The sequence below is a fragment of the Mustela lutreola genome, chromosome 17 (genome assembly GCF_030435805.1).
Source record: "Mustela lutreola isolate mMusLut2 chromosome 17, mMusLut2.pri, whole genome shotgun sequence".
NCBI classification, from domain to species: domain Eukaryota; kingdom Metazoa; phylum Chordata; class Mammalia; order Carnivora; family Mustelidae; genus Mustela; species Mustela lutreola.
Genome location: NC_081306.1, coordinates 21074112 through 21087116, shown reverse-complemented (window position 1 = coordinate 21087116; position 13005 = coordinate 21074112).

The window sequence follows — 13005 nt, the reverse complement described above, 5'->3', positions numbered from 1 at the left end:
TTTCCTTTTTGTATTGTTCATTGACGGCGTGTACAAACAATCGCTGTCTTTTCTTTTTTTTTTTTTTTAAGATTTTATTTATTTATTTGACAGAGAGAAATCACAAGTAGATGGAGAGGCAGGCAGAGAGAGAGATAGAGAGGGAAGAAGACTGCTTTGGGAAAGAGTCTGGTAGTTCCTCAGGAGGTTAAATATCTGTATAACCCAATAGTTCCAAAACTAGGTATGTATCCAAAAGACATGAAAGCATGTCCATACAAGAATCTGTTCACAAATGTTCACAGCAGCACTATTCACAATGACCAGAAGTGGAAGCAACCTAATGTCCATCAGAAATAAGAGGAATGAAGTACTGATTCATGCCATCACATCGGTAAACCTTGAGAAACATGATGCCAATTGAAAGAAACCAGTCACAAAGGGCAACATATTGTATTATTTCTTTACATGGAATGTTTGGAATAAGTAAATCTGCACAGACAGAAAGTAGACAGGTGGGAAGGTTCAGTCAAAATGGCAATAGCTAAGAAGTTTCTAGTGATTATGAAGATATTCTAAAACTGATTATGAAGATGGATTGTACAATTCTCTGAATATACCAATATCTACTAATTGCACACTTCAAATAGGTAAATAATATTATATGTGAATTATTTCAATAAAGCTGTTATTAAAAATAAGAATAAAGGGGTGCCTGGGTGGCTCAATGGATTAAAACTCTGCCTTCGGCTCAGGTCATGATCTCAGGCTTCTGGATTGAGTCCCACATCGGGCTCTCTGCTCAGTGTGAGCCTGCTTCCCCCCCTCTCTGCCTGCCTCTGTGCCTACTTGTGATCTCTGTCTGTCAAATAAATAAATAAAAGTCTTAAAAAAATAAGAATAAAAAGATAAGCTATTGACTGGAGAAAATATTTGCAAATCACCTATCTGACAAAGGACTTGTATCTAGAATATAGGAATAAACCTGAAAATTGAATAGTAAGTAAAAAATTCAATCTTAAAGTGGTCAAAAGTAAACAGTAATTTTAAAACAGTAAACATAATAAACGGTAATAAACAGTAAATTTAACTAAGGGATTTACAGAAGGAAAATAAGAAAATGAAAGATGTTCAACATTATTAGCCATCAGGGAAATGAAATTAAAACCACAATGAGATATCACTACACACATATAAGAATGGCCAAAATGAGAAGTACTACCAAGACCATGTGCTGGGAAGAATGCGGTGGAGCTAATGGATCACTTACCATGCTGAAGGTAATAAAATGATACAGACGCTCCGGAAAGAGTTTGGTAGTTTCTTATAAAACTAACCATGCAATTACCATAAGAATTGTAATCTTGGGCATTTATCCTGGAGAAATAAGAGCTTAGCAGCCTAAGGTGATCTCTGAAAATGGTTCTTTCCTCACTTACCCAGAAAACCCTACAAAATCATGCAAATCAAGAAGTTCAAATCGTCATGTTCACTTTAAGAACATACATGAAACTGCCCAGGCCATCGAGGGTATGCATATCCAAGAAAGCACCAAGTATCTGAAAGATGTCCCTTTGCAGAAGCCATGTATACCATTCCCTCGCCACAATGGTGAAGTGGGTAGGTGTTCCCAGGCCAAACCCTGGTGCTAGACACAGGATTAGTGTCCCAAAAAGAGCACTGAGTTTTTACTGTATGTGCTTAAAAGTGCAGAGAATAATGCTGAATTTGGGTGTTTAGATGTACATTCTCTGGTCATTCAGCACTTCCAGATGAGCAGAGCCCCCAAGATGTGGCATAAAACTTACAGGGCTCATGGTCAAATTAAGCCATACATGTACTTTCCCTTGCATACTGAGAAAGAGCAGGTTACTTCTTTATTTTTTTTAATGATTGTATTTATTTATTTGACAGAGATCACAAGTAGGTAGAGAGGCAGGCAGGGGTGGGGGCGGGAAGCAGGCTCCCTGCTGGGCAGAGAGCCCAAGATGTGGGGCTCTATCCCAGGACCCTGGGATCATGACCCGAGCTGAAGGCAGAGGCTTTAACCCACTGAGCCACCCAGGTGCCCCGAGCAGATTATTTCTAAACCAGGAGAGGAGGTTGCTCAGAAGAAAGATATCATAGAAGAAACTTAAGAAACAAAAACTTAGACCCTGGGAATAAATTCTGTATAAGTAATGCAAATAAAAGTTAAAACACATACACGCAAATACTCATAACAGCTACATTCATATAGCCAAAAACTGGAAACAACCCAGATGCCTTACACTCTGGTAAACTATTTAAATACTATGGAATACTATTCAGCAATAAAAAGGAATAAACAATAGATACATGAAAACATGCAAGTTGTGTGAATCTCCAATGAGTTATGCTAAGTGGTGAAAGCCTATTTCAAAAAGTTTTATACTATATGGCTCCATTTATATTATATTCTGTATTATTCTGTATTATATGTATATTATTATATTTTTATTTTTTAAAAAAGATTTTATTTATTTGACAGAGATCACAAGTAAGCAGAGAGGCAGGCAGGGGTGGGGGGGGGGAAGCAGGCTCCCTGCTGAGCAGAGAGCCCAATGTGGGGCTCTATCCCAGGACCCTGGGATCATGACCCGAGCCGAAGGCAGAGGCTTTAACCCACTGAGCCACCCAGGCGCCCCTATTATATTTTTCGAGAGGCAAAATTTTCCAAATGGTGAACAGATTGTTTGTTACTAGGGGTTAAGGTTTTGGGCAGGAGGTAGAAGGATGTGCTTAGAAAAAGGCAACCTGAGGAATCCTTATATTGATGGAACTGTTTTTTATCTTGACTGTAGGGGAGGATTCACTAAGCTACACATGGGATAAAATTGTAGAGAGCTAGATACACAGACACACAAATGCATACACATGTACAAATAATTGCAAGTAAAATGGGGGGACTCTGAATAAGACTGGTGGTTGTGTCATAATTTATGGCTTATGAGAATGTGTGTGTATTGTGTATGTATGTATGAACATGGAATGTATGTATTTATTTGACATCTAGGTTTCTCAATTTTCTGTTTTGTAAAGTGAAAGTAAAAAAAAAAAAGTCCACCTTGTGAGGTTTTCAGGGAAATTCAATAATGAACACATAAAATTCCTAGAACATCCTGGCTTTATTGAAGCATTATATAATTGTATGTAGGTATCAATAAACAGTATACATTGTTTCACATATTTACATTTTTTATATAAATGTTTCCCTACTATAGAATGTTTTCTTCAGTTTGTTTTGTTCATTCCCAAATTGGAAAGGAAAATGCAAACCTATCTCTGTTCACAGATGGCATGATCTTCTATGTAGAAAATCCTAAGGAATCTCAACAAAAAGCCAACTATTAAAGTTAACAAATCCAACAAAGTTGAAGTGTAAGAAAGATCAAGATACAAAAATCAGTTGTGTTTCTGTATCTTAGCAGTGAACAATCTGGAAAGTAAATGAAGAAAACAATTCCATTATAATATTTCAAAAGAAGAAAATACTCAGGGATAAATTTCACCAAGAAGATACAATACTTGTACACTAACAACTATAAAATATTGCTAAAAGCAATTAAAGAAGAATAAAATAAACAGACTTCCCATGTTCGTGGAATGGAAGGCTTAATATTATTAAGATTGCCATATTCCCCAAAGCAATCTACAGATTTAACACAATCCCTGTCAAAATACCAACTGCCTCTTTGTAGAAATGGAAAAGTGCATCCTAAAACCAATACGAAATTGCAAAGGACCCCGAATAGTCAAAATAATCTCCAAAAAGAACACAGTTGGTGGACTCACTATTTCCAATTTCAAAAATTACTACACAGGTATGGTAATGAAAAACTGTGGTATTGGCCCAAGGATAAACATATATGTTGGGTGAATAGAAATGGAAGTCCTGGATTAACCCATACATCTCTGGTGAATTGATTTTTTAAAAAGATTTTATTTAGTTATTTGACAGAGAGAGATCACAAGTAGGCAGAAAGACAGGCAGAGAGAGAGGAAGGGAAGCAGGCTCCCGGCCATGCAGAGAGCCCAATGCAGGGCTTGATCCCAGGACCCTGGGATCATGACCTGAGCCAAAGGCAGAGGCTTTAACCCACTGAGCCACCCAGGCACCCCTGGTGAATTGATTTTTGACGGTAGTGCCAAGACCGTTTAATATGTAAAATATTTTCAAAAAACTTGAAAGACCCTAAAAATCTTTTTTATTTGGATCTTTTTTAGAGATTTTATTTATTTATTTGACACAGAGAGAGAGATCACAAGTAGGCAGAGAGGCAGGCAGAGAGCCTGATGCAGGCCTTGATCCCAGGACACTGGGATCATGACCTGAACCAAAAGCAGAGGCTTAACCCACTAAGCCACCCAGGCAACCTGGATATTTTTTATTGTAAAGGAGTTTGTGCTTATCCAAGCAATACAAAAGGCCATTTCAAAGCAAGTTAATAATCTTTTGGCGGCAGGAGCTATTTCTTGGCTACTGAATATCTACTCTCCATTTCTTTTTTTTTTTTTTAATAGATTTTGTTTATTTATTTGACAGGCAGATCACATGTAGGCAGAGAGGCAGGCAGAGAGAGAGGAGGAAGCAGGCTCCCTGCTGAGCAGAGAGCCCGATGCGGGGCCCGATCCCAGGACCCTGAGATCATGACCTGAGCCGAAGGCAGAGGCCTAACCCACTGAGCCACCCAGGCACCCCTACTCTCCATTTCTTAGTAATACAACACTTATATTGTTGGGGCTGCATGATATGATATGATATGATATGATATGATATGATATTTGTGATCAGGTAAAAAATACATTTCCCAGCCTCCTCTGCAATTACATGTTGTTGTATCCAAATCCTCATCAATGAAAGTGAAGTGAAGCTATTGGATGGAACTTCTAGGATAGCTTCCCCTAAGAGGCAAAAACATCTTCTACCTTCCTTGCAGCACTGGGGACATGATGACCAGAGTACCTGTCACCATCTTAGACCACAGGTAGCCTGAAGGATAGAAGCCACGGACAAGGATGGTGGAGCGGGAAGATGGAGGGAACCTGGATTGATGATTGTTGACCTGCTACCACACCAGATCCTGACTGTCTGTCTCTGAATTTGCTTTGTGTGATGCAAAACTACCCCCCGCCCAGTTTCTAATAAAATAATTAAGTTGGATCACTACCTCATATCACACACAGTGATGAACTCCCAAAGAATTAAAAACTTAAATGTAAAACATAAAACTATTTGAAGAAAAGAAATGGGATTTATTTCTATATTAGGGATTGGGAAGAATTTTTAACAGCACAAATCAGGGCACCTGAGTGGCTCAGTGGGGTAAGCCTCTGCCTTCAGCTTAGGTCATGATCTCAGGGTCCTGGGATGGAGCCCTGCATTGGGCTTTTTGCTCAGCTGGGAGCAGACTTCCCCTTCTCTCTCTGCCTGCCTCTCTGCCTACTTGTGATCTCAGTCTGTCAAATAAATTAAAAAAAATTTTTTTTAAAGCATAAATCAACTTCAAGGCAGAAAATTATGAATTGGATTATATCAAAATTAAGGATTTTTGTTCAAAGAAGGCCAGCATAGGTTCAGGGGAAATATTTATAATGTGTATAACCAGCAAGTTTTACCTAGACTATACTAAGAACTACTGCAAGTAAACCAACACACAGAAAAACTAAAAGCAGGCAGAGGATTTGAAAATACAAGTTATTGAATAAGAAATTTAAAAAGTCAAAACATCTCTAAAAACTGTTTAGCCTCATTAGTAATCACAGAAATTCAGACTAAACTGAGATTTATACCCATCAGTTTGGCATACATTAGAAGATGTGATTATACTAGGTGTTGTCTAGGATGAGGGGAAATCAGAAATCTTCATTTCTAGCTGTTGGGTGTCATAGACTGCATCGACCCATTGGCAGAATCTGAGAAGGCTCATAAGTATATCCCTGTTGCCCAGCAATCCCCATCTAGAATATACTTATATACATACGTACATACACACATATCTGTTATAGACACTCATCCATTTCCATGATGGGATATACACACGAATGTTCATTGCAGCATTGTTTATGGTAGTGGGAAATTAAGACAGGCTGTGCATTCATCCCTATGAATGAAAAATAAAATACGATAGATGTATATTCAGTATGAGAAATACTGAAGCAATTGGGCACATAGCAACATGGTTGTGTCTTTTAAAACAAGTGAGAACCTTGTGAAAAAAAAAAAAGAAGTTAAAAGGTAAGAAACAGAATGAAGTCGATGGCAAAAGCCATGCATGTCAATTTAAAACATTTACATATATAAGACACACTGTGTTTTACAAGGGTACAATTAGACCCAGACGCTTCGCATGTCAGCCACATTCAGTGCCCATGAATGTGGAGCGGAATGAGAGTAGGGACTGAGAATAAAGTAGAAAATAAAATAAAATAAGATTAAATTAAATCAAAGTAAGAGAAGACTTACAGAGTCCGATGATGACAGTTGGTGTAATAGTCCAGGAGAGGCCATCATTTACTGAATTCCCCATTTTTGTTCATTGAGATTCGATTTTTCATGAGTGTGGACTTTGTAGTAAATTAGACCTGATTTAAGTTTCTCTTTGCTTAGATGAGTAATATAATACCTGAGCCTTAGTTCCTTTTTTTTTTTTTAAAGATTTTTTAAAAAGATTTTATTTATTTACTGGACAGAGAGAGAGATCACAAGTAGGCAGAGAGGCAGGCAGAGAGAGAGGAGGAAGCAGGCCCCCCGCTGAGCAGAGAGCCCAATGCAAGTCTCAATCCGAGGACCCTGAGATCATGACCTGAGCCGAAGGCAGAGGCTTAAGCCACTGAGCCACCCACGCACCCCTGAGCCTTAGTTTCTTATAAAGTAGGAATAAAACCCGCCTGGTGTGGTCATTGTGACAATGTTTGTAAGCTGCTGAGCACAGTGTCTGGCATAAGTCAGCAGGCAGCGCTAATGAGTGAGACCCTTGCCTGAGACTATGGGATGGAGAGCCCCAGTCAACAGGGGCCGGGGCTATCCTGCTCACCCCTGGACACCACAGGCACCTGGCATGTGGTGAACCCTCAGTGACCAGTCCTTTGCATGACGTGGTTTCTAAGTCTGCAGTTTCTGGGATAATGTATCTTCCATGACATCTAATGACCTGACGAGGTTACCAGTCACCTTTTATGTACTTATTTAGTATCGTTCATAAGTGATTACTCTTCACACAGCATGGTGGTAGCATCGAAGGCTCATACCCCTGACTCGTGGGTTACGTTAGGGCCAGAGATAGTGGGAATCACTTCTCCTCTTCTCCTCCCCCCAAAACACTCAAGGATGGCTTCTCCCAGATGATGCGTCCAAAACCCTTACCACTTCTCTGTAGGATGGCTCGTTTATGCTCAGTGCAGAAGCAAACCCTGAAGTCACTGATGTTTAACACTAAGCACATCATACAATCACTTCCTGCTCAGTTAACTCATCTCTTGAGTGGTGACCAGACCACCTGCTCCAACTGCCATAAAAAGCATTTTAAAGATTTTATTTTTAAGCAATCTCTACACCCACAGCGGGACTCAACCTCACAACCATGAGATCAGGAGTCCCATGCTCTACCAACTGAGCCAGCTCAGCGCCCCAGAAAGCATTTTAAAAACTGAGCTGGATGGGGCACCTGGGTGGCTCAGTGGGTTAAAGCCTCTGCTTTCGGCTCAGGTCATGATCTCAGGGTCCTGGAATCGAGCCCCACATGGGGCTCTCTGACCAGCAGGGAGCTTGCTTCCATTCCTGTCTCTTTGCCTGCCTCTCTGCCTACTTGTGATCTCTGTCTGTCAAATAAATAAATGAAATCTTAAAAAAAAAAAAAAAAAAAACCTGAGCTGGAGCATATGAAAGTAAGTTGAAAGGGATACAGTAACATCACTGGTCATTAGTTAATGAATGTGGTTATTCTTATTACTATTAAATTAGTAATATATCTTTGGGGTCGAACTGAGGTGAAAGATGGAGTGGGTTCTTCAGAGACAGACTTTTCCCTATATGCTGGCCACGCAAATGCTTTGTGCCAATTACCTATGGGGAATGGAAGTGCCCTCTTGGGCTCTGCAGAATGAGCCTGAGTCAGCTGGGCTTCCAGGTGGCAGAGCCCGTGCTGCCAGGGCCAGCCCCAAGTTTAAAAGACTGTGCTCCCAACTAGTGGGCAGGGAAGCACAGGCACAGAGCCTCCTCCCTAATTCCTCTCTCTCTCTCTCTCTCTCTCCTACTTGGCCCACCAGGGACAGCGTGACGGATTTGGCAGAGTCCTGAAGCCAAAGGTATATTCTTGTGAACCATCCACAGACTTTTATTAACAGAGACTTCAGGGTTTATGAGAGACAAAATGGGAACCAAGATGGGGAAAGGAAAGAGAGTGTGAAGTGAATGGCTTTTTAAAGGTGCTGATTTGGAATCTTCCCACAGAAAAAGTGTTGGAGGTGACATGGCTTTACAGCCCCAAGGCCATGTGTGACCTTCTCTATCAGCTGAGCGAAGAGATAGGAGGCAAACATATTTGAACCGTGAAGGGAAGTTTGAAAACTACAAGTGAAGAACTCTTTAACAAAGTCATTTGTAAAATGGTCCAGGAGAGAAGCTGGGAAATTCTTAATCCGATGAGAATAACAAAAATTCTTCAGTGCGCACTTGACTCCTAGAATCAGAATCCTCAGCATGAGAAGGTTCTGGAAGACTTGGTTATAGTCCAGTGCCCTTAGGCATGCAAATCTCTAGGCACATCTCTCTCTCTTGCCAAGGAAATTACCCATATTTTATCATGCTGAAACCTAAAAAGGTCCAGTCATAATCTCTCTTGTTTTTAAATTAAGCCTATATTCCTTTTCAGAGGAAAACACCTGTTGTACAATCACATCTATAAAATCCTCATTATTGTGAAGACATTAAGTGGAAGAGAAAGCAAAGTCAAACCTCCCTTCAACCACTTGTTAAACGAACTGATGTCTTCGCTATTCTCTGTGGGAACAATTGTCTCCTGCTTCCTCCTCTATAAAAATCCGCACAGGCTCCATGTCTTTTAAGCCATCAGGCAAATCAGGTAAGACCTTCCACTAAGCAACTGGCCAGGCACTGCAGGCCAGGAGGCTTCCCTCCTGGTCCTCACGTCAAACACTCTGCTTTCCCTTTGGTGGCACCCACTGCAAACTGCTGTCACCTTGCAGATAGAGGTGGCCTGGAGAGCTTTCCTGGACACCATGCTTATCCAGCCATCTCCATTCTGAGTCGGTGGTATTCGGGCTCATGATCTGTGCAGCCCTGACTTCTGTTCTAACAGCAGCTTCAAAATCAACTTTAAGGGAGACTGGTTGTCTCCCCTGATATGAACGTCAAAAGTTGAAGTCCCCTTCAGACAGCATTTATTCCCTTAATTTCTCTCAATAACTCTTTCTTAAAGTTCAATATTTTAAAACTGGGATGCCCCTTAGGCATTACAATTTCCATCATTTTAGTTTGAACTCTGCCACCTTTTTGGTTTACTGGTCCTATTTTATCTCTTTTAAGATTCAAACTCACTTATATCTCATTCTTGAATTCTAAGATTTAGGGAAAAAATCCTGTTCATCTGATCAAATACCTTAAATTTTCTTTAAAAAAAAAAAAGATTTTATTTATTTATTTGACAGAGAGAGACAGAGATCACAAGTAGGCAGAGAGGCAGGCTCCCCCCTGAGCAGGGACCCTGGGATCATGACCTGAGCTGAAGGCAGAGACTTAACCCACTGAACCACCCAGGCGCCCCAGATACCTTAAGCTTTCTGCCTGGAGAGATTTTGTTTGTATTTCACCTTAGACTTCATCCATCTAGACAAATTTGTTTTGTTTTGTTTTGTTTGAGGTTCTCCTTGCCATTCTCCCGCAATGTTACTCTCCACTGAAAACCCCTTTCCCATTCTGACCATGTCCTTAAGAAAGATTAACTTAGAACATCCATGCAAGAGAGTCAGGCACAAACAGCCCTCAAGAATGTCATTGCCAGCCTTCTCCCAAATAAAGGAAATACTTCAAACATGTCGTAAAAACTTCTCTACCAGGAATGGGAATTTAGAATTGGGTTTGTTTCTCTGCTTTTTTTTTTTTTTTAAGATTTTATGTATTTATTTGACAGAGAGAAATCACAAGTAGATGGAGAGGTAGGCAGAGAGAGAGAGGGAAGCAGGCTCCCTGCTAAGCAGAGAGCCCGATGCAGGACTCGATCCCAGGACCCTGAGATCATGACCCGAGCCAAAGGCAGCAGCTTAACCCACTGAGCCACCCAGGTGCCCCTGTTTCTCTGCTTTTGATGATGCACTTTCCCTTCACTGCTCAGGCTAGTATTAAAGTAAGGCTTGGACTCCGAGAGCATGCTGTCTCAAACCGGGAACGCCAGTGGCTCTGGAGCAGTTGGCATGACAGGAGGTGGCCAACCCCAATTCCAGATGTGGCACCTAGTCCACGAGTGGTCCGTTGAGAGTTGTGAAATTCGGAGGAGGAGCAGGCAGAAAACTGGGTGACGGTGGGCGATTACAGTATCTGGGATTCTCTTTGACACACAAGTCTCAGCTGTTTTTCTCAATATCCTTAGCATTCAAACCACATTCACCAGCAGGCCATGATGACCATCTGCGCATCATATAAGCCACTCCTGAAAACCATTCTGTACTCAGACAACCTCCATCTGGCTGTCCCCCTGCCAAAAGTGGCCCATAAATGGCACACCCTTTGAGATCACTATTGTTCTGTCTAGGCCCCTCTTAAAATGCCAGTAGTGCAGGATCGATTTAACCTTCCCAGATTATGAGAGAAACAGGAACCAGGGAAAGAGACCCTCTGAGAGAGGAGGACAAACTGAAGGGCAGCCCAGTTGCTGAATTCAAACTTGAAGTTGCAGTCCTGTTGGCTTGGGGAGTGTGTCGGGCTCAGTCCACTCCCCACTCAGAATCTAGCTGATCCTGCATTTTCTTCTGTTCTTTCTGGTGACTGAGGCTGATCGCTTCCCACTCTAGGTATGGTTTTTCCCTTTTTTGCTTTGGCTGGTTTGTTCCTGGGCTGAACACCAGTCTGTGTGAATAGAGCCCGGTCTGAAATTCTGGCATCCCTGAGCAGCCACAAAACAACAGCCACCCAAATGTCACACAGTTTATGGAAAGAAATGGACAGTGTCTGCCCGTTTCTTTCCCCTCTGTGGGTACAAGAGGAGAAGCACTTCTGCTAGCCAGAGGTATGAGACGGATTTCAGAACGAACTCTGGGTTAGAAAGATGAGCCGGCTATCAGATGGTAAGTCTGTTCCTCTGCATCCTTAGGTTTTAAATGAAAAGGACAAGTAGTTAAAACTTTGCTTGATGTGTAAGGTAAAGCTCTGCCTGAAGGAGGGTTGAAAAGTTCTCTGAGGAAAAAAAGTTCTCTGAAATCCTTTATCATCCCTGACTTGATAGAGGGATGCTACTGGCCCATTATTAACGAGGCCTATTTTTTTTAAAGTTAATATTTGTTTTATTCATTTTTATTGTGTTATGATAGTTACCATACAGTACATCATGTTTTTGTTGTTGTTTGTTTGTTTTTATTTTGGCCAAACTTTTTATTTAGTATTCTGTAGTTGCTTAAGGCACACTTAAATGGTCTTCTTGGGGGAGGGGAAATAGAAGGTTCTTGTAGATTCCCAAGGAAATGTCAGACAAAATACGACCAGCATTATTCAGTTGTTTTTTTGGATTTATAGGGTGAAAAGCACTTTCCTTACATAAGCATCTGATCTCAGGTTTTTCATACAAAGAACATGGAGATTTCACTTTGAAGACACTCTGAAATCCTGAGAGTAGCATGCCCCGACCGTCCTCTAATAGCTAGCTTGTTTGTATAGCAGAAGGATGCACCTCTCCATTTTAGATGGCTAGATGTTTGTGGAAGATCTTAGAATTGCTTTGCTTCATTTACTGGGAAAAATCAGATATAGGAATTGGCCTAAAAGGGACACTTTTAACTTGAAAAATTACAACACTAGTACACAAGTCAAGTACTTAACACATTTAACATTTGCTTATCTATAGCAATGTCATAAAGCCAAATAAGATTAAACAGGTTTTACTTTTTTACCCTTAGAAGAACATAAAAATTATGGAAGGGGAACTTAAACAGGAAATTTTTAAAAGGTAACACAATTTTCCCTTTTAGTAGTCCTTGAATAGTTATGACAGAAAAAGTTCTACTTTTCTGTTTGTTTCTTTGAACAGGAATTTTGGTCCAAAGTTTTGTTTGGGGTGTGTGTGTGTGTGTGTGTGTGTGTGTGTGTTTAAAGATTGTATTTATTTATTTGACAGAGAGAGAGAGAGAGAGATCACAAGTAGGCAGAGAGGAAGACAGAGAGAGGGGGGAAGCAGGCTCCCCACTGAGCAGAGAACCCAATGCAGTGCTCGATCCCAGGACCCTCAGATCATGACCTGAGCCAAAGACAGGGGCTTAACCCACTGAGCCACCCAGGCACCCCTTTGTTTGTTTTTAATATCTGCTCCTGCCTCTTCCTCTATTGGATTGGCTTTCTCCACGGCCACCACCTCTTGGTGCTCCATGGCTTGAATTGCTGTAGGAATCATGTAGAGGAGGGTACCCCCTTTCCACAGAAGGGAGAAGCCGTCTTTCCTGTCTGCCAGCCCAATCACGACCACTTGAGTAGAGATCACTTCGGCTGCTTGAGTAACTGTCTCAACTTCCACCATATCTGTCACATGAGCTGCTGTAATCATCATAGCGACTGATTCCACCATAAGATGGTGGGGCCCTTGTGTAGATGGAGCACTATATGAGTTACCATAACTCTCTTACGAATCTCTGTAGGAACCTCCACTTGGATGATCTGAATAGTCACGATCACAACCATAGCCATCTCTATCACTGTAGCCTCTTGATGGGTAGTCATCACGTGAACTAGAATGACCATAATCACGGGAAGTATATTCTCTCGGTGGTGGCGCATAATCCCTTGTA